The sequence below is a fragment of the Mandrillus leucophaeus genome, unplaced genomic scaffold (assembly GCF_000951045.1).
Source record: "Mandrillus leucophaeus isolate KB7577 unplaced genomic scaffold, Mleu.le_1.0 Scaffold307, whole genome shotgun sequence".
Lineage (NCBI taxonomy): Eukaryota > Metazoa > Chordata > Mammalia > Primates > Cercopithecidae > Mandrillus > Mandrillus leucophaeus.
Genome location: NW_012103221.1, coordinates 962,618 through 987,832, shown reverse-complemented (window position 1 = coordinate 987,832; position 25,215 = coordinate 962,618). Strand labels below are relative to the sequence as shown.

Genomic DNA, 25,215 nt, shown 5'->3' with positions numbered 1-25,215 from the left:
TTTGAAAATCTTGTTGTCCTAGTTCCCTATGACTTCTGTCATTCTTATACTTACTTCGGCAGTTTGATAACAGAATAGTGAGTGATTTCAAATATTGATTTTTAAAAATTCATTTATATCTTTCTTATATATAGTGTTTTTAACCAGCTTATTATTTATCTATTTTTTGTTTTTGTTAGCCAATTACTGGAATATTTTATCTTGGAATATTGCAAGAAATGATTTTACTCTTTCACGTATAGCACGTAATTTGAAAAGAAAAGGAAAATATCTTACCTAATATTTGCTTTAATTAGCATTTTAAACGTATAGGGAGATATATACCCCCATATCTTAGAGATGTACAGAGGTGTATAGAGAGATATTGGCAACTTTGACAGGACATTGTTTAAAAATATTGTTTGAAACATAACGAAGCTGTGAAAAATACATTTTTTGTAAGAAACATAAACCTTATTAAAAACCAAAAAATAAAAAAAAAACCTCTTAGGACCACCGTGTATGGCAAAACATAATTTTTACCATCTTAAACATCTTAAAGCATACAGTTCAATAGTGTTAAGTATATTCACATTGTTGTGAAGCAAATCTCCAGAACTTTTTTGTCTTGAAAAACTGAAACTGCACCCATTGTAGAATTCCTCATTTGCCCCTCTCCCAGTTTGATAACCAACATTTTATTTTCTGTTTATATGAATTTGATAACTTTAGATCTTGTAAAAGTGGTATCATACAGTATTTGTGTTTTTGTCACTGGCTTATTTCACTTAGCATAATGTCCTTAAGGTTTATCCGTGTTGTAGTATGTGACAAGATTTCTTCCTTTTTAAGACTGAGTAGTAAGCTATTGTATGTATATACCATGCTTTGTTTTTCCATTTTCTATTTATTGACATTTGGGTTGCTTCCACCTCCTGGCTATTGTGAATAATGCTGCTATGAACATGGATGTGCAGATATCTCCAAAACCCTGCTATCAGTGCTTTTGGACATATACTCAGAAGGGGGATTGCCATATCATACAGTGAATCTATTTTTAAATCTTTGAGGAAACACCATACTGTTTTCATTGTGGTTCACCATTTTACAATCCTACCAACAGTGCACAAAAATTCTAATTTCTCCAAATCCTTGACAAACTTGTTATTTTCTGTTTTTTGTTTTTTTTTTAAACTAGTCATCCTAATGAATGTGACGTGCTACCTTATAGTTTTGATTTGCATTTCTCTAATAAGTGATACTGAGCATCTTTTTATATGCTTGTTGGTCATTTGTATACCTTCATTGAAGAAATGTAGATTCAAGTCACTTGTCCTTGTTTTCTTTGAGACAGAGTCTCACTCTGTTGCCCAGGCTGGAGTGCAGTATCACAATCATGGCTCACTAAAGTCTTGACCTCTCAGGCTCAAGTGATCCTCCCACCTCAGCCCTTTGAGTAGCTGGAACTACAGGTGTGTGCCACAATGCACATTTAAAAAAAAACCATTATTGTAGAGAGGGGCCTTCACTAGGTTGCCTAGGCTGGTCTTGAACTCCTGGGCTCAGGCAATCTTCCTGCTTCCTGTGGTGGCTTGTGCCTATAATCCTGCCTCTCAAAGTGCTAGGATTACAGGCATGAGCCATGGCACCCAGCCCCCTTGCCCATTTTTAATTAGGTTGTTTTTGTTCTTAAGTTGTAGGAACTTGTATGTAGTCTAGATATTAACGATTTGTCAGATTTGCAAATATTTTCTCCCATTCCTCAGGCTGTCTGTTCACTTTATTGGTACTTTAATGTGTCCTTTAATGCATAAAAGTTTTTGAGTTGGATTAAACCCCATTTGTAGTCCCATTTGTCTATTTTGCTTTTGTTGCTTTTACTTTTGTTGTCACACACAAGAAATCATTGTCATATCCAATATCATGAAGCTTTTCTCTAATGTTTTCTTCTAGTAGTTTTATACTTCTGTTTCTTATGTTTAGGTCTTTAATTCATTTTGAGTTAATTTCTGTTTATGGTGTAACAAAAGGGTCCAACTTGCTCTTTTGCATGGGGATATTCAGTTTCCCAGCAACGTTTGTTGAAGAGATAGTTCCTGTTGCGTGAATGGTGTTGACATCTGTCAAAAATTGTTTGACCATATGGTTAATGGTTTATATCTGGGCTCTCAATTCTGTTCATTTTTGTTGGTCTGTATGTCTGCGTTTATGCCAGTCCTAATGTTTAGATTACTGTAGCCTTGTAATATGTTTTGAAATCAGAAAGACCTCTTTTTCCTTTTTCAAGATTGTTCTGGCTATTCAGCATCCCTTGTGATTCCATATGAACTTTTAAATGGATTTTTCTATATTTCCAAAGATGCCATTGGGATTTTGATAGGGATTGCACTGAATTGGTAGATTACCTTGGGCAATACTGACATTTTAACAGTATTGGATGTCTTTCAATTTATTTGTGTCTTTAATACCTATCAGCAGTGTTTTCTAGTTTTAAGTCTTTTACCTCCTTGGTTAGGTTTATTCCAAAGTATTTTATTCTTTTTGATGCTATTGTAAATGAAATTGTTTTCTTACTGTCCTTTGCAGATTGCTCATTTTTAGTGTACAGAAATGCAATGGATTTTTGTATGTTGACTTGTATCTTGCAACTTTGCTGAATTCAATTATTCTAAAGTTTTTAAATGCGATCTTTAGGGCTTTCTGCATAGGAGATTAAGACATCTGTAACCAGAGACAATTTCACTTCCTTTCTGATTTTGGTGCCTTTTATTTCACTTGCATAATGCTTTGACTAGGACATTCCAGTACTATGTTAAATAGAAGGGGTGCAGGCATCTTTGTCTTGTTCTTGATCCTAGAGTAAGGGCTTTCCGTTTTCACCATTGAGATTGATGTTAGCTGTGGTCTTTTCATGTATAGCCTTCATTATGTTGCGGTATTAATAGTTTCCTTACATCCTAGTTTGTTGAGCATTTTTAGCATGAAAGAACATCAAATTTTGTCAAACGCTATTTTTGTGTGTATCAATTGAGATGATTATGTAGTTCTCATCTTTCATTCTGTTAATGTGATTAAAATGATTTTTTTATGTTGAACTATCCTTACTTTACATCAATAAATTTTACTTGATCATGGTATGTTATCTTTTTACTATGCCTAAGAATTTGGTTGGCTAGTATTTTGTTAATGACTTTTGCTCCAATATCTATCAAGAATGTTGGTCTGTAGTTTTCTTTGTCTTCATCTGGCTTTATTATTAGGGTAATGCTGGCCTTATATAATGAATTTGGGATTTTCCCTTCTTTTAATTTTTTTGGAAGAGTTTGAGGAGAACAGGTGTTCATTCTTCTTTAAATATTTGCTGAAATATTCTAATGAAGGCATGAGGTCTTGGTCTTTTCTTTGTGTGGACTGTTGGTTACTGATGCAATCTCTTTAATAGTTGTAAGTCTGTCCAGATTATGTAATTCTTCATTATCCAATCTTGGTTGGCTGTGTGTTTAAAAGATTTTGTCCATTTATGTAAGTTTTCCAGTTTGTTGGCATACGACTGTTTGTATATCTCTTACAACCCTCTTTATTTTATGTTGTACTGGCTTTAATATCCCCTCTTTCACTCTTGATTTTAGTTATTTGAGTCTTCTCTTTTTTTAAATTAGTATGCCTAATAATTGGTCAGTTTTGTAGATACTTTGGAAAGATCACCTTAAGTTTTGTTGATGATTTTTTTCTATTGCTTTTGTATTCTCTATTTCATTGATCTTTGCTCTAAACTTTATTATTTTCTTCTGTTAGCTTTGGGTTTAGTTTCTTTTTCTTTTTTTCATTTTTTAAGGTACAAAGTTAGGTTGTTAGTTTTCAATCTGTCTTCTTTTTTAATGTAAACATAGCCATAAACTTCTCTATTAGTACTGTTTTCACTGCATCTCACAAGTTTGGGCACTCATATGGCTTGAATGTTCCCTCCAAATCTCATGTTGAGATGTAATACCCAGTGTAGGAGGTGGGACTTTGTATTAGGCTGTTCTTGCATCACTATAAAGAAATACCACACAACCTGAGCAACATGTCAAAACCGCATTTCTACAGAAAGTACAAAAATTACCTAGGCATGGTAGCTCATGCCTATTATTGCAGTTACTCAGGAATTTGAGGCTAGAGAATCGCTTGACCAAGGAAATGGAGGTTGCAGTGAGCTGAGACTGCACCACTGCACTCCAGCCTGGGTGACAGAGTGAGGCCCTGTCTCGGGGGGGGGAAAAAAAAAAAGAAATATCAGAGACTGGGTAATTTATAAAGAAAAGAGGTTTAATTGACTAATTGTTCTGCAGGCTGTACATGCATGGTGCTGGCAACTGCTCAGCTTCTGGGGAGGACTCAGGGTGCTTTTCCTCATGGAGGAAGGTGAAATGGAAGGTGACTGGATCATGGGAGCAGATTTCTCATGAATGGTTTAGCACCATCCCCTTGGTGCTGTCTTTGCAGTAGTGAGTTCTCATGAGGTCTGGCTATTTAAAAGTGTGTGGCACCTTCCCCTTCTCTTTCTCCTTCTCAAGCCTTCCCTTGCTCTTCCCATTTCACCTTCTGCCATGAGGAAAAGCTCCCTGAGGCCTCCTCAGAAGCTGAGTAGATGCCAGCACTGTGCTTGTAGAGCCTGCAGAACTGTCAATAAAACTTCTTTTCTTTAAAAATTACCCAGTCTTGAGTATTCCTTTATAGCGATCCAAGAATGGCCTAACACAGGAACACTGTGTTTTCATTTTCATTTGTCTCAAGAGGTTTTCTAATTTCCCTTGTGATTTCTTCTTTGACCTGTTGTTTAAGAGTGCATTGCTTAATTTTCATGTATTTGTGGATTTTCCAGTTTTCCTTCTGTTGTTGATGTCTAGTGTCATTTCACTGTAATCAGAGAATATATTTTCTGTGATTGCTGTCTTTTAAAATTTGTTAAGATTTGTTTTGTGGCCTTCATGTGGTCTATTTTGGAGAATGTTCCATGTGCACTTGAAAAGAATGTTTTTTTTTGCAGTCGATGGGTGAGTGTTCTGTATATGTTCTGTTCATTATATAGACCTGGAGGTCATTATCTTAAGTGAAATAACTCAGAAAACAGAAAGTCAAATACCCTATATTCTCATTTATAAATAGGAGCTAAATACTGTGAACACATGGAAATAGAGTGTAGAATAATAGACACTGGAGCCTTAGAACAGTAGGAGGGTGGTAACTGTTGGTGAAGACCTCTATTACTTTTTTTTGGTATGCATTGAAGGGGTGCAAGTGCAGTTTTGTTACATGGCTGTACCGTGTAGTGGTAAAGTCTGGCTATTTAGTGTAGCCACCACCTGAATAATGTACATAGTACCCATTTATTTATTTCTCATCCTTTACCCACCTCCTATAGTACTGAATCTCCAGTGTCTATTATTTCATACTTTATGTCCATGTATACACAATATTTAGCTCTCACTCGTAAGTGAGAACATGTGGTGTTCGACTTTCTGTTTCTGAGTTATTTAACTTAAGACTATAGCCTCCAGTTCCATCAATGTTGCTGCAAAAGATAATTCTGGCTGAGTGGTATTCCATTGTACATATACACTACATTTTCTGTATCCAGTCGTTCACTGATGTAAACATAGGTGATCCCATCTCTTTGCTGTTGTGAATAGTGCAGTGATAAACACATGAGTGTGGGTATCTTTTAGATCTAATTATTTATTTTCCTTTGGGTAGATAGCCAGTAGCGGGATTGCTACCTCAAATGGCAGTTCTATTTTCAGTTCTATGAGAAATCTCCATATGATTTTTCATACAGGTTATACTAATTTACATTCCCACTAACAGTGTGTAAGTGTTCCATTTTCTCTGCATCCTTACCAACATCTGTTATTTTTTGAATTTTTAGTAATAGCTATTATGATTTCTGTGAAATATGTCATTGTGGTTTTAATTTGCATTTCTCTGATGGTTAGTGATGTTAAGCGTTTTTTCATATGCAGGTTAGACATTTGTATGTTTTCTTTTGAAAAAATGTTCATGTTCTTTGCCCATTCGGTAGTGTAGGAGGTGGATAAAGGATGAGGAGATATTTATGTTCTTTGATTTGTTTATGTCGTTGTTGAGTTGTTTGAGTTCGTTGTATATTAGTCCCTTGTTGTATCCATAGTTTGTAAATGTTTTCTCCCATTCTGCATGTTGTCTGTTGTCTTATTTCTTTTGCTTTGCAGAAGCTCTTTGGTTTAATTAAGTCCCATTTGTCTATTTGTGTTTTTGTTGCATTTGTTTTTGAGGCCTTAGTCATAAATTGTTCATCTAGGCCAATGTCCAGAGGAGTTTTCCCTAGGTTTTCTTCTAATATTTTTATAGTTTCAAGTCTTACATTTAAGCCTTTAATTGATCTTGTGTTGGCTTATAGATGGTAAGAGACAGAAGTCCAGTTTCATTCTTCCGCACAGGTAATCCAGTTTTCCCGGCACCACTTATTGTAAAGGATGTCCTTCCTTCAGGTATGTTTGTGTTGATATTGTCAAAGATCAGTTGTCTATAGGTATGTGGCTTTATTTCTGAGTTCTCTATTGTGTTACATTGATCTATGTGTCTGTTTTTATACAAGTACCATGCTGTTTTGGTTACTATAGCCTCGTAGTATAATTTGAAGTCAGGTAATGTGATGCCTCCAGCTTTGTTCTTTCTGCTTACAATTGCTTTGGATATTCAGGCTCTTTTTTCATTCCATATGAATTTTAGGATTATTTTTTCTAATTCTGTGAAAAATTACATTTTAAAAATAGGAATTATATTCAATCTGTACATCTGTATGGTTGTTTTAATGATATTGATTTTTCTGATCCATGAACATGGGAAGTTTTTCCATTTGTGTCATATATGATTTCTATCATCAGTGTTTTGGAGTTTTCCTTGTAAAGATCTTTTACCCCCTTGTTTAAAATATATTCCTAAATATTTTACTTTTTTTTGTAGCTATTGTACTTCTTGATTTGGTTCTCAGTTTGTTGTTCATGTATAGAAATGACAGATTTTTGTACACTGATTTCATTCTGAAACTTTACAGAATATATGAAATCTAGGAGTCTTTGGGGTTTTCTAGGTATAAGATCATATCATGAGCAAACAGAGATAAGCTGACTTCATCTTTTCCAAATTGGGATGCCTTTTATTTCTTCTCTTGCCTGATTGCTCTGGCTTGGGCTTCTAGTATGTTGAACAGGAGTGGTGAAAGTGGTCATCAATGTCTTGTTCCAGTTCTTTGGGAGACTGCTTTCAAATTTTCCCTGTTTAGTATAATGTTTTCTGTGGTCTTATCATATATTGCTTTTATTACTTTGCAGTATGTTCCTTTTATGCCTAGTTTGTTGAGGATTTTATCACCAAAGGATCCTTAATTTTATCAAATGCTTTTTCTGTATCTATTGAGATATTTATATAGTTTGTTTTTAATTCTCCTCATATAATGAATCAAATTTATTTACTTGAGTATGTTGAACTACACTTGGCATCTTTGGAATAAAACCATTTGATTGTGGTGTATTATATTTTTGATGTGCTGTTGTATTGGGTTTGCTAGTACTTTGTTGCAAATTTTTGCATCTGTGTTCATCAGAGATTTTGGTCTATAGTTTTCATTTTTTGTTGTGTGCTAGTCTGGCTTTAGTATTAGAATAATACTGGTTCTGTACAATGAGTCAGGGAGGCTTCCCTCATTGAAGTTTTGGAAGCGTTTTCAGGGAGCATTGGCACCAGTTCTTTGTAGATTTGGTAGAATTTGGCTGTGAATCCATTTGCCCCTGGACTTTTTTTTTTCCCCCCCTTAGGAGACTTTTTTTTATTACTGATTAAGTGTCACTACTTGTTACTGGTTTGCTTAGGATTTCTATGTGTTCAATCTCAGGTGGTTTTATGTTTCCAGGAATTTATATGTCTTCTAGGTTTTCTAGTTTGTGAGTGCAGAGATGTTCATTGTAGTCTTTGATGATCACTTGTATTTCTGTGGTATCAGTTCTAATGTCTCCTTTTAAATTTCTGATTGTTTATTGGATCTTCTGTCTTCTTTTCTTGATTAGTCTAGCTAGCAGTTTGTCAACTTCATTTTATCAAAGAACAAACTTTCTGTTTCTTTGATCCTTTATAATGTTCTTTTGTTCACAATTTCATTTAGTTCTTCCCTGATTTGTTTTCTGTTAGCTTTGGGTTTTCTTTGTTCTTTTTTTTCTACTTTCTTGAGGTGTGATGTTAGGTTGTTAAGTTGATTTTTCTATTCTTTGGATGTAAGCGTTTAATGTTATAAACTTCCCTCTTAGCACTGCTTTTGCTGTATCCCAGAGGTTTTGGTATGTTGTTTCCATTTTCATTCATTTCTAAAAATTTTTAAATTTCCATCTTAATTTTGTCATTTACCCAAAGACTGTTCAGGAATATGTTGTCCAATTTCCATGTGTTGTATAGTTTCAGCAGTTCCTCCTGGTATTGATTTATAGTTTTACTTTTCTGTGGTCTGAGAAAATACTTGGTATGATTTCAATTTTTAAAAATTTATTGAGATTTGTTTTGTGACCTAATGTATGGTCTATGTTTGAGAATGCTGCATGCACTAATGAGAAGAATCTATATTCTGCTGTTGTTCGGTAGAATGTTCTGTAAATGTCTGTTAGGTATATTTGGTCTCAAGATCAATTTAAGCCCAGTGTTTCCTTGTTGTTTTTCTGTCTCAATGATCTGTGAACTGCTGTGAGTGCAGTGTTGAAGTCTCCCACCATTATTATATTGCTATCTCTTTATGTCCAGTAATATTTGTTTTGTGACTCTGACTGTTCCAGTGTTTTGTGTGTATATATTCAGGATTTTTATATCCTCTCATTGAATTGATTCCTTTATCATTATATAATGACTGACTTTGTCTTTTTTTTACTTTTGTTGATTCAAAGTCTGTTTTGTCTGATACAAGCATAGATACTCCTGCTCACTTTTAGTTTCTGTTTGTGTGGGAGATCTGTTTCTAGCCCTTTACCTTCAGGCTATAAGAATCTTTACCAATATGGGGGGTTTCTTATAGTTCTTATGAAAATGTGGTTCATATTTTAAAAACCTATCTGCCAATCTATACCTTTAAATGAAGCATTTTATCTATTTATGTACAGTGTTCATAGTTATATGTGAGGTTTGTTTCTGTCATAATGTTATCAAATTGCTTTGTACGTTATATGCATCTTTTCCCCCCCCTTTGTTTGTCTTTGTGGTTTAGTGGAGTTCTGTCCTGTTGTAATTTGATTTCTTTCTCTTCCTCCTTTGTGTAACTGTTTTCATAAGACCTGTGAGTTTTATACTTTTGTGTATTTTTATGATGGCAAACATTGACCATTTTGTTCCATGTTTAGAACTCCTTTGAATATTTTTATAGGGTTCGTCTAGTGGTGATACATTCCCTCAGTGTTTGGAAAATACCTTATTTCTCCTTTAGTTATGAAACTTATTTTAGCAGAATACAAAATTTGTGGTTGATAATTTTTTTTTCATTTAAGCACGTTGAAAATAGAATCCCAATCTCTTACTGGCTTATAAAGTTTCTACTGAGAAGTCCACTGTTAGTCTGATGGAGTTTCCTTTACAGGTGACTAGATTATTTTCTCTTGCTGATTTTAGGATTTCTTCCTTTATATTGATTTTAGACAATTTAATGACTATATGTTGCGGTGAAATCCATCTGGCAGTGTGTTCTCTTAGTATTCATTTGGTCCCTAGTATTTGCATGTCCAAATCTCTTATAAAACTAGGGAAATTTTCATCCATTATTTCCTTAAATGATTTTCAAAACTATGTTTTTCCTTCTCCCTCAGGAACACCAATGATTCATAAGTTTAGATTCTTTATATAATTCCATGCTTCTCAAAATGTTCATTCTAATTTATTCTTTTTTCTTTATCTTTGTCTAACTAGATAATTCAAAGCACTTGTCTTCAAATTTTGAGATTCTGTCTTCTGCTTTATCTAGTCAGTTATTGACCCTTTCAGCTGTATTTTGTAATTCCTTCAGTGAATTTTTCATTTCCAAAAGTTATGTTTGTTCATTTTTAGATAAGAAAAAATTGGTAAAGTTCTCTGTGATAAATTTCTCATTTATATCCAGAATTAATTTTCTGATTTCTTTCTATTGGTGTTCAGATTTCTTTTGGATCTCATTGAGCTTCTATAAAATCAATATTTTGAATTCTGTATCTGGCATTTCAGAAATTTCCTTTTGGTCAGCATCCATTGCTAGAGGGTTAGTGTAATCCTTTGAGGGGTGTCATAACCCCCTGACTTTTCATGCTTCCAGTATTATGCAGATTTTTTTCTCATTTGGAGAAATAGTCACTTCTTATTATTGAATTACCTGGATTTGGACAGGACGTCCCCCCCACCACCAAGTCCTTGAGGATGTGACTGCAATATATGTTGTGCAGGGCTGTTTGGCTTTGCTACCAGGTGCATTCAGTGGCAAAGACTATGTATGAATTCCTTGGTTGTAAATTACCATAATGTGATGGCTTTTTCAAATGCTGGTTGTAGTAGTGGTATACCAGGCAGGTGAGTAGGCTCATGACCTCCTGTGAAGCAAGGGTTATAGGTCACAAGGAGTTTATCTCATTCCTAAGTGCTGTGGGCTTGTGTTACCAGATTTTGTCCTGTGTTGTGCAGGTTGACCTCCAGGCCAGTCAGTGGCACTTGTAGGTAAGAGCTGGCTGTGGTGGTAGTAGTAAAGTTCATGCTTGATCTTTGTTTACCAAGAGAAACTCTCCAATGTCCCAGGCAATGGGCTGGATTGTGGAATGCTCAGTGGTTTGGGTTTTATCCTCAGCCTCAGAGAGCATGTGAAGCTGAGCAGAGCTGGACCAGGCACCCTGCACTTGCACTGGTCCCGCCGACCCCCCCCCTCCCCCGAATAGTGAATGCAAGCACTATCTCTGAGGAGAATTTAGGGAGCAGTCACCAAATGCCTGGATATACACCTAATAAAGGGTAGAAACACTGCTGCTGCACCAAGTTCCTCACATGTGAAGAGCAGGGCAGCCAAAGCTCCTAGACCAGGTGAGCTGGTGTGGGAATCTGCTTCCCTCTCACTCCTCAGAACCAATGGAGTTGAATCCCACCCTGGCATGAGCTAGGGCACTTAGGAAAGTCAATGCAGATTGGCTTTAGATCGCAGTGCCATCCCTGTCCACAAATCTTGCCACTTGGGGAAAACCATGGCTGTCTAACAAATCTTCCTCTCTGGTTCCACAAAGGGGGAAAGCCCAATTTCAGAACCCATGGCTTGAATGCACTCCACAATCACCACTCAGTTCTGGATGTGGGGGTCCTTCCCCAACTCCAGTCCCAGCACTCCATTCTCCAGCCCAAGAATCTCTAATACCCATGGGTATTGCTGCTAAGTTACTGAATCCTGCCCAGTGAGCCAGGATTGAAAAGGGCATCCTCCTGTTAGATCCCAGGTCTGGGAAAATGTCTGGAGCATTTCCCAGTATTTTTCTTTCTCACTCTCCTGGCCGCTCGCCATGTTAGCCCCAGGGCTTAGAAGGGCCGAGGTAGTTTCCCATGGCGTGGGTGGCATGGTTTCTCAGAGGAAAGGTAGATCACAGAGGTACACTCTTGGCTCCTCTACCATATCGGGGGCTTCACTCACAGTTCTCAGCCAGATGCTGCTACTCAGGGTGCCTTCTCACCTTTTCTTTTCTGGGATTTGAATTTCTGTGCTGCTTCTTGAATAAAAGAGCACTATGTGACTATACACTATTTTTTTTTTTTTTTTTTTTTTTTGCTTCCAAATAGGTGAAGCATGCTAGAAAAGTCTCTGATCTGCCACCTTGGGGAAAAAAAAGAGAAGTCCTTTATTTCTTTATTGATCTTATCTTATATCTGGTGGTCCTATCCATTACTAAAATCTCCTACTATTACTGTGTTGATATGTATTTATCCCTTCAATTCTGTCAATGTTTGCTTCACATATTTAAGAGCTCTGATATTTAGTGCATAAATATTTATAATTACTATATCATCCTGGTGAATTGACCCTTTAATCATTATATAGTATCCTTCTTAGTCTCTTGTGACAGTTTTTCACTTAAAGTCTATTTTGCCTCATATTAGTATAGATATCCCTGCTCTCTTTTGGTTACTGTCTGCATTGAATATCTTTTTTCATCCTTCACGTTTAGCCTTTATGTGTTATTAGATCTAAACGGCTTCTATGCAGCATACCACTGGATCCTATTTTTATTTTTTTTATCCACTTAGCCAATATGTCTTTGGCAGAGGAGTTTAATTTCCTCACTTTAAAGTAATTACTGATATGGAAAGATTTTCTATTGCCATTTTGTTACCTGTTTCCTGTATATCTTGTGGCTTTTTGGACCCTCATTCTTCCCTTACTGTCTGTCTTTGACTCCCTTCTCATTTCCTTTTGTGTGCATTGTATGGATATTTTCTTGTGGTTACCACTGCAATTGCAGAAAGTATTTTAAAGTTATAACAAATCTATTTTAGGCTAATAAGAACTTAATTTCAATTGCATACACAAATTCTCCTTTACAGCCACCATTTCCCCCCTTATGTTATTGTCATAAATTACCTATTGTATATATTGTGTATCAATTAACATAGATTTATAATTTTGTGTGTCTGTGATTTACTTGGTTAGACTTGTATATACAAGAATTAAAAGGGGATTTATGCACCAGAATTACAATATAGGATTCCACATTTATTTAAATGTTTACCATTAGTGGAGAACTTTATAATTTCATATTACTATGTTGGTGCCTACCATCCTTTGTTTAATTTGAAGGACTCTCTTTAGTATTTATTGTCTAGTAATATTGACTAAACAGCTTTTGTTTATCTGGAAAGGTCTTAATTTCTTCTTCATTTCTGAAGGACAGTTTTGCTGGATACAGTATTCTTGATTTTTTTTTCTTTTAGCACCTTAATCATTCCATTTCTTTTTAGCTTCAAGGTTTCTATTGAGAAATCTGCTGATAATCTTGGTTGGCTCACTTATATGTGATGAGTTGTTTTTCTCTGGCTGCTTTCAAGATTCTTTGACTCATAACAATTTGATTATAACATGTCTTGGTATGGGTCTCTTCAGGTTTATCACAGTTGGAGTTCATTGAGTTCTTGAGTTTGTAGGTCCATTTCTTTTATCAGCCTTGGGAAGTTTGTTGCCACTTTTTGTTCATATAAGCTCTTTGTCCCTTTCTCTTTCTCTCCTCCTTTTGAGACTCCCATACGACATATATTATTCTGCTCAGGTTCTGTTAATTTATCTTCATTTTTTTTCTTTTTTCTCCTCAGTCTCAATAATTTCAAATGTGTTAACTTCAAGAACACTGATTCTTCTGCTTGCGTAAGTCCACTGATTCTTCTGCTTGCTTAAGTCTACTGTTGAACCCCTCTAGTGAATTATTTAGGTCGCTTGTATTTTTCAGGTCCATAGTTTGTTTTTGCTTTTTCAAGCGACAGGGTCTTGCTATGTTGCCCAGGCTAGTCTTGAACTCCTGGACTCAAGCAATCCTCCCTCCTCAGCCTCCCAAAGTGTTAGGATTAGAGGCTTGAGGCATCATGCCTGGCTTTATAATCTTTTGAAAATAGTTTCTCTTTGTTGATATTCTTATTTTGTTCATGCATTGTTTTCCTGATTTCTGTGTAGTTCTGTGTTCTCTTGAAGGTCTTGATCATCTTTATGAGAGTTATTATACTTTTTTTTTTAGGAAGCTTATAGATCTGCATTTCTTTAAGGCAAATTTCTGGAGCTTAATTTTGTTCCTTTGTTCCGGCCATGATCCCATTTCTTTGTATGCCTTGTGGTCTTTTGTTGGGATTTGAGCATTTGAAGAAACAGCCAACTTTCTCAATCTTTATGATGAACTACTTTTATTTGGGGGAAAACTGTGACCAGTCAGTCTGGCTAGAGGTTCTGAGACCTCTCAGATTTTTCCTGGGGATGCATTTTCTTTGGGGTTGTATGTTTACGTTTAGTATATCTGGGTGCTTCTGTCTTCCTTTCTTGTATCTTCGCGGGAGCTGTTTCTGTTTTAGTCCTCTGCCCTTAATCTCCTGCTCCCCCTAGAGCCTGGCTGCAGAACTGCAGAGTCTCTGCTGTCTAACATGCTAAGGCATTAACCTCTGTTTTCAGTGGCCTCTAATCTTGTATCCACACTATGCAACTGCCATTCTCATCAGTTCCCTGAGCAAAGTAATGCAGCCTGCAAGGGAGTTAGCATGCTGGACTTAAGTTTCACTCTATTTCTTCTGTTCCAAGGGAGGGGTCAGGCAAGCAAAATACAATGAACTCTCTTACCCTCTCAGGCACCATCCATTCTCTTGTTTTTGCACTTGCATGAGTCCTGTAGTCCATTAACTAATTTCTAGGTTTATCACAAAGTTATTTTTATGTATATGTTGCAGATAATTTGTCTCCATAGAAAAACGAGGGTCTGGAGCTTCCTAATCTGCCATCTTGCTAATGTCATTTCTGTATATTATTTCCACAGTGTGTATATAGATCTACATAGATATATATATTTGAAAACTGTAGCAGATAAGGACTAAATGCTTTTTCCCTGACAGACAAAACATTATATTTATCCTCACCTTGAGTCCTTTTCCCAATCCTTACTGTTATTGAATTTCTTTTTATATTCCATTAGAAAATACATATAGCATATGGACTCTTTCCTCCCAAAACTTTCTGTAATACATTCTGCTTGGATATGCTAGTACTATTTTAAGGATGAAAAGTGTAGTAGGTCCTTCTATTAACATACTTATTTTCCAGAATATCATTACATGGACCAATTGTACTCCTTGCTATTCATTAAGGTAAAATGAAAATGTATCTCTACCAGTAAATGGAGTTCTTAGATGGTTTCATTTTCAAATGTGAAAATTAGGTTTGATTGTTCATTCTTAAAAGCAAACATTTATTGAAGGTCTATTCTGTGCAGATATCTTTACTGATTGGGGGATATAAAGATGAAGCGGACATAATTCCATCCTTAATGAGCTTACAGTGTGATAGCAGGGTGGGGAGAGGGGGCAGAAAAAAATAAACAAATAGTGACAACATAGAAGTAGAGAAGAGTCCAGGTGCTGTGACTCATGCCCGTAATCCCAGAAATTTGGGAGGCTGAGGCGGGCAGATTGCTTGAGCCAAGCAGTTCAAGACCAGCCTGGGCAACATGGCAAAACTCCATCTCTTAAAAAAAAAAAAAGAAATACAAAAATTAACTAGGCATGGTGGCACACACATGTACTCCCAGCTACGTGGGAGGCTGAGTGGGAATAGCACCTGACCTGGGGAGGTTGAGGCTGTTGAGGCTGCAATGAGCCGTGATCATGCCACTGCCCTCCAGCCTGGGTGACAGAGTGAGACCTTATCTCAAAAAAAAAAAAAGTAGAGGAGAAAAGTTTTTGGAAGATGCTAAAGGACATATTTTGGGTCCTTTATATTTGTAAACATGTTTAAATTGCGTTTTCCTGAATATAAAATGAAAGTAAGATCCATAGTGGCAGCAATTTAATATGGTTATAACTTTGAGAAAGGACAACAAGAGTTAGAAAATAAATTTATATTAACTATTTTAAATCTGATAGGCTTAGATTATAGTTATAATATGTGATTATATTTTTGAAATGTAATATTGAGTGTACTCAATTCCAGGAAAGGTTCTAGATGTGATTAGTACTTTGGCACCACCTACTAAACAAAGCTTAATGTCTTAAAGTAATAAACTACAAAGAGACAGAATTTTGGTGGGGGTGGGATACAGGATGGTATAGGGAGTGGTTATAGCCTGAGTGACCTATTACTTTATAATCACTGTGTTCAGTTTGTGGAAAGGTTAAGGGTTTGGTCTGAAAGACCCTGAATTGGGTAAATTTGAATTATTGCTAGGAAGCATGAATTACCTAGAATTTTGCTTTGACTTTCTAGAACGCAGATTTTTAAACTGGGAGTCCATGTGCCAAATTCAGTTTACAGATGTTTGATCTACAATATTTAACAACTATTTTGAATTATTTACCAACACTTAAAAGTTGGCACATTTAGGTGAGCTTTCATTCTGTTTTGTGCAATGGAAGCTACCCTAATTCATTAAAAAATGGAGAGATTTAGCATAAAAATCCAGCGTTCCGGCTTTTTGAAAAGTCAGAAGATTTTGCAGTGTTTGGCCTCCATTTCCTAAGAGCCACAGTCTCCTTAATCAGAATGGCTACTGCCCACTTTAGTGGGGGCAGGCACACTCCACTTCATCCCAGTCCCCATTAAACTCTATTATTTCTGTGACATTAAGGCTGAATATCTGTTCTACTTATCAGGCTTATACTTCTAAAGGCATCAAACTACAGATCACATGGGCCAAATGCAGCCCTACATCTATTTTTTTATGGTCCACAATCTAAGAATGGTTTTTATATTTTCAAATGGTTGAAAAAAGACAAGAAAGATATATTTTTAGATGTGAAAATTATATGAAATTAAAATTTCAGTGTCCAAATAAAGTTTTATTGGAGCATAGCCACACTTGTTTGTTTACATATTGTCTAAGGCCGCTTTTGTGCTATAGTGTTGGAGTTGAGTAGTTGAGATAGAGGCCATTGACTTGAGAAGCCTAAACTATTTACTATCTGGCCCTTTAAAAAATTTGCTGAGCCTTGATGCAGAACAAAAGGAAAAGCTCTCCTTAGCCCCCTTTTAATTTTTTCCTTTTCTTGTCTCTTTCACTGTTTTTTTGCTATCCTATCTTAACATGTTCCTTTAGATCCAGGCTAGAATTACGTTATCAAATTCCATTTCACAGCAAGAATGAAAACAGTGAAAAACTCAGGAGACCAGGGTTCTGATCTCTGTGTTTAACTATCTGTGATCTTAGACAAGTCATTTAATCTCTCAGAGCTTCTATTTCCTCATTTGTTCAACAAAAGTGCTAAATTAGATCATCTCTAAAATATTTCTTATTTTCAATTCCATGAAGTAGACAAAAAAGAAAGAAGAGATAAGCTGGGTGAATAAAAATGTAAAGGACAAAGACTAAAGAAGGATTGGGAGACTCCTGGTTGCTAGGTAGGTAGGATAGAATAATAATTGCCACCTTTATTCAGTTAGCCCATTTACATATATTATCTCTAATTCTCATAATGACCCTTTAAGGTAGGTATCATTACCCCATTTGCAGATGCAGAAACTGAGGGTCAAAGAGGTTAATTGGCTTGCTCTAAACCAATATCTATTAAGTGGCAAAAGAATCAAGGTTCATACCTGAAATGTCTGGCACAAAGCCAGTGCTCTTCCATTTCAACAAACTGCTAAAGTCAAAAGAAGAGAAGTGAGCTAAGAGAACTTATTGCTGTTATACATATGTCTTCTGAAATAAATGGCACTGTTTCTCTGGTGATCTTATACATTATTCTTTAAACCTATCTATTCTTTTGTTGGCTTTGTGCCTTCAAAGGAGATACCCTTTCCAGTCTAAAATCTCCAAAGGATTTTCAAGGTAAAACACTTTTCAAGATGTTCAATCACATGGAAGAATGAAAATCTTTTATAATATTGTTTGTTAAACTGACAGCTCTACTTAACAGAAACCATTAAAATATTTACAAAGTAGCAGCTGCTCTTGTAAAAAAGTACAGCTTTTTGGAGGCATAAAAATGAACAAGTTGATAAGTATAAGATAAGCCATTTGGTGACTTCTTTATGTACATTGCACAATATATGGAAAATTCTGATATTTACACAGCAATTATACTGCAAAGCCTTTTAAGTTAAAAGGACACAGACTGAGTAAGAACTGAACTGTTTACAAGAATTTTCCATACTGATCTTGGAAACAATTTAGGGAACCCCCAAACATAATCCTTTAATAAGCTTTAGCTTTTAGGGGTTTTTTTTTTTTTTTTTTTCCCAAAAAAGCTTTTTTCTTAGAAGATAGTTATATATGAATGAATCTCTATTGAACTCACTTGCGTTTTATATTCTACTACAATTACAGCCAAGTTTCTTATATAAATAATTAGAAGTTGTGGGAAATAGATCAAGAGAGCAAACCAATATATGTTAGCAAAAATGTTTAAAATTAACTGAACGTTTGCATTTTATGCCTCTATCTGTTGATATGACATTATTTATTTATTTAGAAACAAGGCCTTGCTCTGTTGTCCAGGCTGGAGTGCAGTGGCATGATCATAGCTCACTGCAACCTCTAACTGCTAGGCTTAAGCAATCCTCCCTAGCTCAGCCTCCTAGGTACAAGCATGAACCACCATGCCTGGCTAATTTTTAAATTACTTTTGTAGAGATGGGGTCTAACTATGTTGCCTAGGCTAGTAATTTGACATTTTATATATAAGCTAAGTGATTTTTTTTAAAGTAAACAATCATTAAAAATTTGCATTGTTGGGTAAAAATTAATTTTATCAAAATACAGCAGTCATATGTAACTTTTACAACCCAAGGTTATTTATAAGGAAAAAAATGTATATGTATGTGAAGATGGCTTTTTGCAAAATTTGAGTTAATGGAAGAATGATACTGGTCATGATCCTGTGATAACATGAGCTTGCTGATTTATTTAATGACTTCTACTTACTGGTAAGAACATTAGATTGAAAAGAAAGAAAACCTTCTGGTAGTGATTTATAAATCTGTGATATACTAATAGCTTGAGAAAACCACATACTTTCATTTTTAAATATCCCTATAAATTATAGAATTATTACAAACCTTTAAAAATGTTTTGATATTATTCTTTTTCTACCTTCAAGTTCACTTAGTTCACACTTGGTTGTCCTTCCAAATACAATATTTTTCCATGCTGTTCTTAAGGAAAATAATATTTTTCCATTTTTTAAAACTAGAAAAAGGCAGGAGACTAAGATGATGATGGAGGAAGTGTTAGGATGTTCAATAAGTGTCAGCAGCTTATCAAAAGAAAGAAAAAAAATAGTGTTACCTTGACCCAAAAGGGTGATAACAGGCAACTTATCTTTTAGGGTAAATGTTATGAAGTCCCACACTGTTCGTCTTAGTTACTTCAAAGTGTTGATGTGATCTCTATGGAAGTTATGCCTTCCTGTGTAAGAAATATCCGCATATATATTGTTGACAATTCTTTTCATTAGAAAAATAAGCAAAACAGGAAAAATATGCAATTAATGATAATGTGTTATATTTATGTATAAAAGTTTGTTTTTAACACTGAGTTTTCCCTTCTCATCTTAGCAATCTTTGATATGAGTTGATGTGCCTATATGGAAATAAGCAGTCATTCTTTGGGGAGATGTAAATATATTGAGACCAAAGTATTTTCTAAAAATTTCGTTTTCAATTATCATTACTATGTGTTGATCAATACATTGAGTTTCAGTGTCTATATATTACCAAAGCATATCACAGGAAAAAGCAGATATTTGAACCAGTTTATTCCAGCATAACTTGGTAGGAAAAGAAATTTTATTAAACAAGATCAGATTTCAGTTTTCATTGCTTGTTGCAGATAGAAAATATAATAAATATCAGGAATCACAAAATCTGTTTATTGTATTTCAATAGTAATCAGTTGGTTTTCTATGACTAAAATGTACTGGTAGGATACTAGTTATTGCTGTTTTATTTTTACATATTTTCTCAAAAATGTATGGTAATTTTATCATTAAATATAGGGCTAGGAAATATATAAACGACTGACTAGTCTTGATTAAATGACTTAATAGTCTTTACATTTCAAAAATCTTTTAGAGTTAGTATTTAATTTATTTTGCATTCATTCTTTGCATTTTTATTGACTCAAAACTAAGATGACATTTTTATAATTGGTAGAGGAGTCAAAGGCTGATGAGCCTTTTTATTCAGTGTTTCATAGACGCAAATTTACAGACTGTTCAACTAAACTGTACTGAGTCAGGCAACAATAATTACTGATAATTATGAGATTTATTCTAGACTCTGCCATGTGATCTTAAGCAGGTCATGTAATCTCTCAGATTGTTGGAAGTGGCATTTAGAAGTGGGCATCTTACATATTATTGGTAAATCAATACAGTTTACCCTTGACAACATGGGTTTGAACTGCGTGGGTCCACTTACACAAGGATTTTTTTTCTTTTTACTTTTTTTTTTATTTGATTTTTTTTGAGACAGGACCTCATTCTGGCATCCAGGCTGGATCACAGATCACTGCAGCCTCGAACTCCTGGGCTTAAGTGATCCTCCTGCCTCAGCCTCCCAAAGGGTTACAGGCGTGAGCCACCATGCCAGGACAGACATAGATTTTTTTCAACAAATATATCAAAAATAGTTTTTGGAGGTTTGTGACAATTTGAAAAACTCACAAGATGAACCACATAGGCTAAAAATATCCAAAAAAATTAAGAAAAAGGTATTTCATGAATTAAAAAAAATGTAGATACTAGTCTAAGATAAATACAAATCTATTATAAAAAAGTTAAAATTTATCAAAATGTATACACACACTTATAGACCATACATGGAACCATTCAATCAAAAGAAATGTTAACAAACATAAAGATTGAATATTAAATCATAATCACATAAAATTAATTGTAGTACACATGCTATACTACTGTAATAATTATATAGCCACCTCCTCTTGCTATTGTGGTAGATTTGAGGTTTTTGAGTCTCTGCTTAAAATGCTGCATGATGCTAATCATCTATCCACGAGCAGTCTGTCTCTTAAGTAAATTGTGTATCATAGTAAAAAGTGATCTTTTGTGGTTCTTGTGTATTTTTCATTATTTTTAGTGCAATACCAGAAACCTTGAGTAACACTATCAATCCCCTATGAAGTACCACTAGTGATGCTGGAAGTTCTGCCAAGAAGTAGAGAAAAGTCCTGACATTACAAGAAAATGGTGAATTGCTTGATATGTACGGTAGACTGGGGACCTGCAGCTGTGGTTGCTCACCATTTCAAGATAAATGAATCCAGCATAAGGACCATTCTAAAAAAGGAAAAAGAAATTCATGAAGCTGTCACTGAAGCTATGCCAGCAGGTGCTAAAATCTTGCACTTTTTGCAAAATATCCTTTTATCTTGTTTTGAAAATACAGGTTTCATGTGGGTACAGGATTCCTATGACAAAGACATATCTATAGACTATAATGATTTGAGAAAAAGTGAAGTCATTATATGACAACTTAAAGCAAAAGGAAGGTGAAGGATCTAAAGCTGGAGAATTTAATGCCAGCAAAGGATGGTCTGATAATTTTAGAAAGGTGTTTGGCTTGAAAAATATCAAGATAACAGGAGAAGCAGCTTCTGCTGACCAAGAAGCAGCAGACAAGTTCTCAGGCACCATTAAGAAAATCATTGAGGAGAAAGGATATCAACCTGAGGTGTTTAATGCAGATAAAAGTGCTTGATTCTTGGGGAAAAAAATGCCACAAAGGACATTTATTAGTAAGGAAGACATGAGTGCCTCTGCATATGAGTAGTCAGACCATGAGGAAGAAGACATAGAAGAACCAGTGCCAGAAAACAAATTGACAGACAATCTGGCAGAAGGGTTCTGACTGTTCAAGACTGCTTTTGACTACTTCTGACACAGACTCTTCTGAAACAGGCACTGAAACTAAAGCAAACAATGGAAGAAGGATTGGTACAATATAGAAACATCTTTAGAGAAATGAAAAACAGAAATTATGGTGTATTTCCATAAAGTTACACCAAGTATGCCTACCTCTCTTGCCTCTCCTTCAACCTCCTTCATGTATTCTGCCTCTGCCACCCCAAGATAGCAATACCCACCCCTCCTCTTCCTCCTTCTCAGCCTACTCAACACGAAGACAACACGGATGAAGACCTTTACAATTCACTTCCATTTAATGGTAAATATATTTTCCCTTCCTTATGATTTTTGTAATAAAATTTTCTTTCTTCTAGCTTACTTTATTGTAAGAAGATAGTATATAACATATAAAACATATGTTAATTGATTGTTTATGCTATTGGTAAGGCTTCCAATCAACAGTTGGCTACTAGTAGTTAAGTTCTGGGAAAGTCAAAATTTATACATGGATTTTCTACTTCATGGGGGTGCCCCTAAACCCCCACCTTGTTCAAGGGTTAGTTGTACTTTTAAAAGGGCAATTTGGCAGTATTAATAAAAATAAAAATAAAAATAAAAATATTCTTTGGCCTAGAAAGCCTGCCTATTGCAATATATCCTGTAAAAAGTATCAATAGAATGAGCCTGAAGATATGTATAAGGGTACTTATGCAAGCTTGTGATTAAACGTACATAATTTATTAAGGAAATTTCAACATGTCTGAAACCAGTCATTATTTAGCTCCCACTTATAAGTGAGAACATGCAATATTTGTCTTTCTGTGTTTGACTTGTTTCACTTAATGGCTTCCAGTTCTATCCATGTTGCTGCAAGACCTCCTTTTCTAACTAGCCAAAGAAAGTTCTCTGGTTCTTTTCATTAGATTGGGCCCACCTGGATAATACAGAATAGTTTCTCTGTAATCTTAGTTAAATCTGCAAAGTCCCTTTTGCCATGTAATGTAGCATATTCACAAGTTCTAGGGATTAGAATGTGAACATCTCTCGGGGGAGATATTTTGTCTACTATTCATTTTTAGGAAGGGTTCTCCCATTTACGGTTTATACCAGATTTCACCCATGTTTTCTTCTAGTACTTACATGGTTTCATTTGTTTACATTTAAATCCCTCATCCTTCTGGAATTTATCATGGTGTGAGGAGTGAATCCAATTTTATCATTAAAAAATCTAATACACTTACAGAAATTCCATTTATTAAAAAGCTAAAGTTCATCTTTTCTTCACTGATTTGAACTGCCTTTATCATACACTAAATTTCCATATGGATTTTCTGCTCATTTCCATTGGGATACCAATATACTCGGTAATTTTAATTAGTTTTTACAGTATGTTTAAATGTCCGTAGGGCTAGGCTCTTGTTACTATTCTTTTGTAGGATATTCCCAGATTTTTTTTTTATTGGCTTTCCAAATAAATTTTACAATTAACTTGTGGACCCCAGGGAAAAATAGTCTGATGGTATTTTTATATGCATAATGTTAAATTTGTAAGTTAACTTAGGGAGGGGTGATCTGCTGTGTTGAAGGAAGAGCCTGGTGGGAGGTGATTGTATCATGGAGGCAGATTTCCCCCGCCTTGCTGTTCTACTAATAGTGAGTGAGATCTCATGAGATCGGGTTGTTTAAAAGTGTGTGGCACCTTCACCTTCACTCTCTTCCTCCTGCTCACCCTTCGCTTTCTGCCATGACTATAAGTTTCCTGAGGCCTCTTATCTTTGTAAATTACCCAGTCTCAGTTCTTTATAGAAAGGACAAATACAGAAAAGTGGTACTGGGAGAGGGGCATTGATATAAAGATACCTGAAAATGTGGAAGCAACTTTGGAACTGGGTAGTGAGCAGAAGTTGGAACAGTTTGGAGGGCTCAGAAAAGACAGGAAGATGAGGGAAAGTTTGTAGCTTCTTAGAGACTGGTTAAATTATTGAAGTCCAGGCTAAGGTGGTCTCAGATGGAGATGAGAAACTTACTGGGAACTGGAGTAAAGTCACTCTTGCTATGCTTTAGCAGAGACTGACAGCATTGTACCCCTGCTCTGGGGATCTGTGGAACTTTCAACTTGAGAGTCATGATTTAGGGTATATGGTGGAAGAATTTCTGAGCAGCACACCATTCAAAGTTTGGCCCAGCTGCTTCTAACAATGTGTGGTCGTATGAGTGAGTAGAGATGATATGAAACTGGAACTTATATTTAAAGGGGAAGCAAAGTGTAAAAGTTTGGAAAATTTGCAGCCTAACCATGTGGTAGAAAATAAAAATCCACTTTCTGGGGAGGAATTCAAGCTGGCTGCAGAAATTTGCATAAGAGGAGCTGAATGTTAGTAAAGACAATAAGGAAAATGCCTCCAAGGCATTTCAGAGACCTTTGCAGCAGCCCCTCCTATCACAAGCCTGGAGGCCTAGGAGGGAAGAATAGTTTTGTGGGCAAAGCTCGGGGCCCTACTGCTCTGTGCAGCCTCCAGACATGGCACCCTTCATCGGGGCTGCCGCAACTCCAGCCATGGCTAAAATGAGCCAAGGTATAGCTTGCGCCATTGCTTCAGAGGGTGCAAGCCCTAAGCCTTGGTGGCTTCCATGTGGTATTAAGCCTGCAGGTGCACAGTGTAAGAGTTGAGGCTTGGGAACTTCAGCCTAGATATCAGAGGATGTATGGACACACCTGGATGTCCAGGCAGAAGTCTGCTGCAGGGGCAGGACCCTCATTGAGAACTTCTGCTACAGCAGTGCAGACAGGAACTGTGGGGTTGGAGGCCCCCCATTTCCCCCCACAGAGTCCCCACTGGGGCACTGCCTAGTGAAGCTGTGAGAAGAGGGCCACCATCCCCCAGACCCCAGAATGGTAGATACACCAACAGCTTGTACTGTGCACTTGGAAAAACCACAGGCACTCAACAGCAGCTCATGAAAGCAGCCATGGGAGCAGAGCCCTGCAGAGCCAAAGGGGCAGAACTATCCAGGGCTTTGGGAGCCCACTGCTTATATTAGCATGTGCTCGATGTGAGACATGGAGTGAAGGGAGATTATTTTGGAGCTTTAAAACCTAATGACTGCTCTGGTGGGTTTCAGACTTGCATGGGGCCTGTAGTCCCTTTATTTTGGCTGCTTTATCCCTTTTGGAATGGGTGTATTTATCCAATACCTGTACCCCCATTGTATCTTGAAAGTAACTAACTTGTTTTTGATTTTACAGGTTCATAGGTGGAAGGGACTTGCCTTTTTTAAGATGAGAAAAGGGAAAACTCATGCATTGTTGGTGGGAATGTAATTTAGTACAACCACTATGGAGAACAGGTTGGAGGTTCCTCAAAAAACTAAAACTAGAGCTATCATGTGATTCAACAATCCCACTGCTGGGTATCTACTCAAAAGAAGTTAAATTTGTCTATCAAAGAGATATCTGCACTCCCATATTTGTTGCAGTGTGGTTCACAGTAACCAAGACTTGGAAGCAACCTAAGTGTTCATCAGCAGATGAATGGATAAAGAAAATGTGGACATGCACACGTATGTTTATTGCAGCACTATTCACAATAGCAAAGACTTGGAATCAACCCAAATGTCCATCAGTGACAGATTGGATTAAGAAAATGT

At 36.0% G+C, this 25,215-nt stretch overlaps 1 protein-coding gene across 1 annotated transcript in view; it reads right to left on the bottom strand.

Annotated features, from left to right (window-relative positions):
- The window catches only part of WDPCP (WD repeat containing planar cell polarity effector), a 500,366-nt gene that overhangs the window by 57,268 nt on the left and 417,883 nt on the right, over nt 1-25,215 (bottom strand). The gene's annotated exons all lie outside the window — the stretch shown is intronic.